At 38.7% G+C, this 3,890-nt stretch overlaps 1 protein-coding gene across 2 annotated transcripts in view; it reads right to left on the reverse strand.

Annotated features, from left to right (window-relative positions):
• Nucleotides 1-2,352, reverse strand: part of ARHGAP24 (Rho GTPase activating protein 24) — a 407,100-nt gene extending 404,748 nt beyond the window's left edge. The window contains exon 1 of one of the 2 annotated variants that reach the window (XM_019552870.1): nt 2,301-2,352. The gene's annotated coding sequence lies outside the window, so the exon portion shown is untranslated. The remainder of the gene's footprint in view (nt 1-2,300) is intronic. The other variant, XM_019552872.1, reaches the window with a different exon arrangement.
• Nucleotides 2,353-3,890: the final 1,538 nt, after the last annotated feature.

Raw genomic sequence — 3,890 nt, forward strand, 5'->3', positions numbered from 1 at the left:
AAACAAACAAACAAACAAACAAACAAACAAACAAAGATTGCACTGATTTCTTGACTGAAAACTAACACTTCCTTCTCAATTACAGAGGAGCAAGGGCATTGAAATGCCAACCTGATGCTATGATGAAAGTGCCAGACAGTCTACACTAGCACCGTTTTCTTATTCATGTCGCAGAAAAGAATAGTGGATTATTAACAACTCTGGAGATAAAGCATACTTCTAAAGGCCAACAGATCACACTAGGAATAATAAAAATGCTGCTAGTAAACCCCAAAGAGCTGAAAGTGAAGAGCACTAAAGTAATAGGATGCAAATCACTTTATGCCACCTGCTGTGAAGCATCTATGGTTCCCATTTTTCCAAGTGTGTTCAAGATTGCATATTGAATAAAGCCAAGACAGATGAAAGTCCCTGAAAGCTGTGTGTGTTCTGCAGCTGTGTAGAGCAGGGGATTTTTGGTTGTTGTTTCTCCTGAAGACATGACCTTATCATATATTCATCCTAGTAGCTTTATAGCAATTTCCCTTCAGAGGTCCTAATTCCTCCTGCATGTAACTCCATGAACTTCATCTTCCTAGCAAAGCAGAAAGGGTTGTGAAAACTAAATTTAGCTCCAGAGGCAGTGGTACAGCAGGATTCTCACCTGCAGTCAGGGAGATCCAGCTTTTAAAGTAATGCCCTTGAGCTGACAATGAGGCTAGTCCAAGTAGGCATCTGTTTTATCCCCAATATACCTTGTTTGTTATGAGCTATAAAGGAGGGAAGACAAAGCTAGCTGGTAAGAAAGCAGCATTCAAGAGAAATAGAACTAGATAAAGCAGCATGCATGCATGAATTGCCATGTACAAAGAGGGCACTTGTAAATGTATTTTGGTTTTAGTCTATAAATTCACTGTATCACATGACATGACAACCAACTCCACACCATAGTATCTGAATTTCATGAGACTAGGAATAAGAACTTCACTCTCAATCTCTCTTCAGCTTTCTGCTTAGAAGTGCAAACATACAAAGCATTACCAAACAGCAGCATATGTATGTCTCTGTATGGACCGCAAGATTCCAATGAATTTGTCTGGGCAAAGGCAGAATGCCCTGTTTTTTTTCAGTGATAAATCCCCCTCCTTTTTTTTCCCTGACATAATTTTCCCATGAAACCTGAACAAGGTAATACTTCTTTACAGGTAAAAAAAAGAATACCACAATAGAAGAAGGTATCCTGAGGATGATGCACTGAATTCACATATTTAAACAAATACAGCCCCACTGAAGTCATTATTTGTGTACACAGCATGAATAATTTGATTGTTTCTACATATATATGGGCACTTGTACATGAAAAGGGTCATTCTATTTATTTCTAGTTGATAGCTAGCAAGGTAACTGAATTTCTCGAAGTACCAGATCCTGTTAGAAATCCCATATAAAATTTGTTTTAAAGAGAGCCCACAAATTGTCAGCCTATATACATATTTCTGAAATTTAAAAAGGAGATATAGATATTTCATACAAGTCTAAAGGAGAGGGAAAAGGAAAGATAACCACTATGGCTTAAACACAAAACCACTTGGGTAGCTTTGAAATCTGTTACACATTCCCAAACTCTTTGGTGATTACAAATCAAAGTACTATCATAAGCTCTGTCCCAGTAAGCCTCTTGTCTAGGAAGTTGTACTACAGACCATGTGGTAAAAGGAACATGCTAAAAGAATTATCACAGACCCAAAGATTAAAATTAACATAGGAATTCCCAACACACACTGAGCTTTTACTGACTGTGGTATCATGATCATGCAGTACTTAGATGACAGGGCAGTCTATTTTTATCCATGAAAACTTCAAGAAAAAAAGAACGCTACAAAGTTTGTAATTTAAAAAAGCACAGAAGCACACTACAGTTCCCCCCTTGACAAGCAGCAACATTATCACAGACAGCTGGCTTCTTCCTTCTGGAGGCTGGTAAATTTGTCCGGTCAGAAAATGTAGCTTTCTCTGCAGTTAATTACACTACATTAATTTTCACATTAATTTCACCTACCCTGCTTCCAACTGCACTGATCCAAATAAGCGGTCGCTCCACTAGATAACAGAGGGAGGAAAAAAATAAAGCATTTCTACTTCCTATAACTGGGAGAAATATTCAGACCCAGAAACACAGTAGCTTCACAAGACAGTTTCAGAAAGGAAATAGAGTAGAGCTAAAATAAGCTGTCACACCAATTAAAAGTTGTTTTTTCCCCCTCCTCTGTTGCTCTTGTATGCTCAGATCATAGTCCTCAGAGACTCTGAGTCTATGTTACCTTAACACAGGAGCTCTGCAGTACCACGTACTTGAGAAATCCCAGAAACTGTGTGTGGAAAGAAGTCCAAGAAGTTAGAAAGGGTGATTGTGTGTATGAATGTGTAAATATACAGTACAAGAGGCTGGAACAAGCCAGCAGGACCAGCCCCTAGACACAGCCTGAGGTTTCAAATTTCATCAGCAACTGGCAGCTCTGAAACATGCTAATGGGCAGTACTGTTGAGTCAGAGAGGATTCCTTCCTAGCTAAACAGCTCACTTTTCAGTTCTCTCTGGAACCTGAGTGACATCAGCTGTGCCAGGCTTCACACAGCAGTGATCATTAACTGTTTAGCCACATGTCCACTACTACTCCTGGTTCCTGACCCTCACTCAGCTTATGAATGCAGCTTTCTCTAATTATCTGAATGTTTCCTCACTCTGCTTTTCAAAAGTTTTGCTTTCCTGCTCCACATCTTCTAATAGCTTGTTTATTTCTCCAGAAAACAATCACTTGATACCCATTTTGCTGGGGTCATCTGATTCCAGCAGTCTTTCCTGCCCAAGTGCAGGCAGGCTGGACCCAATGATCTACAAGGTCTCTTCCAGCCCCTAACAAACATTCCCTCGTGTATTATTCATCATTGTGTATTTTTGACTCAGGTAGAGTCAATTTATATCATTACAAACTTCTGACAAACTGCTTTGTTTTCATCTGAAAGCTGTTGGTAAAGAACACAGTTGCAGCTCAGAGGATGACACAGAAGGGATCATCACATCCTACATTTAACTCAAGAAGCCTTAAAAAAAAAAATTCAGACTGCCTGCCTCAAAGATTGCATTTCATCATCTACTACCATAAGGTCAAGAGACCCAAAGAAACATGTACTGCGTTACACATACACTTAGAGGATTTCCTCAAAGGGAAAATATTTATTACTGAGATAAGTACAGATTGAGAGAGATCCTTTATAACCATGTGTAGACTTAAGTCATTTTTCCCCAATTTTGGTAGAGATTTATGTATTTATAGAAGCCTGGAATTGCTTAGACAAGCAGCTGTATTAAGTTTGAAGACTGTTTCTATGCCTTAGTTTTTCCATCTATTTAAAAGAAGGACAATATTATCATTTCCCCATCTGACAGATGCTTCGGCCAGATTAAGTCTGTTGAACATTTTGAAGGAGCATGCTATATGCATACTAAGTGCCCAGTTCTGCACATGGGTGTAACTCATTGTTTTCTGTAAGAATTACAGCCATTCAACAGAGAACAAAATCAGGTCTTAACAGTTACTATTCATCCTCTAAGTTACTCACAGTTCTGTATTTGACATTTGTTGGAATATAGACTCAGCCTGAGCAACTCAGTGCGTCAGACTGTTCCATTTTCTCCAACATTCAGAGATGGAAGTAGCTTATATTCTGTGCCTTCTATCTCACTGTATTATGTTAACACATTTCATCCATGGTTCAAGGATCATGGAGAACTAGGATTTCAATGGGAAAATTCTAAGTGCTAATAAATTACTATGTGAAATGAAACACAAGGTTGTGATCAGATAACAAGTTTCTTCCCTTAGATTCCTGTGTGGAAACAATACTGTTTGT

This window comes from Crocodylus porosus, unplaced genomic scaffold (assembly GCF_001723895.1).
Source record: "Crocodylus porosus isolate Cpor-Errol unplaced genomic scaffold, CroPor_comp1, whole genome shotgun sequence".
Taxonomy (NCBI): Eukaryota; Metazoa; Chordata; order Crocodylia; family Crocodylidae; genus Crocodylus; species Crocodylus porosus.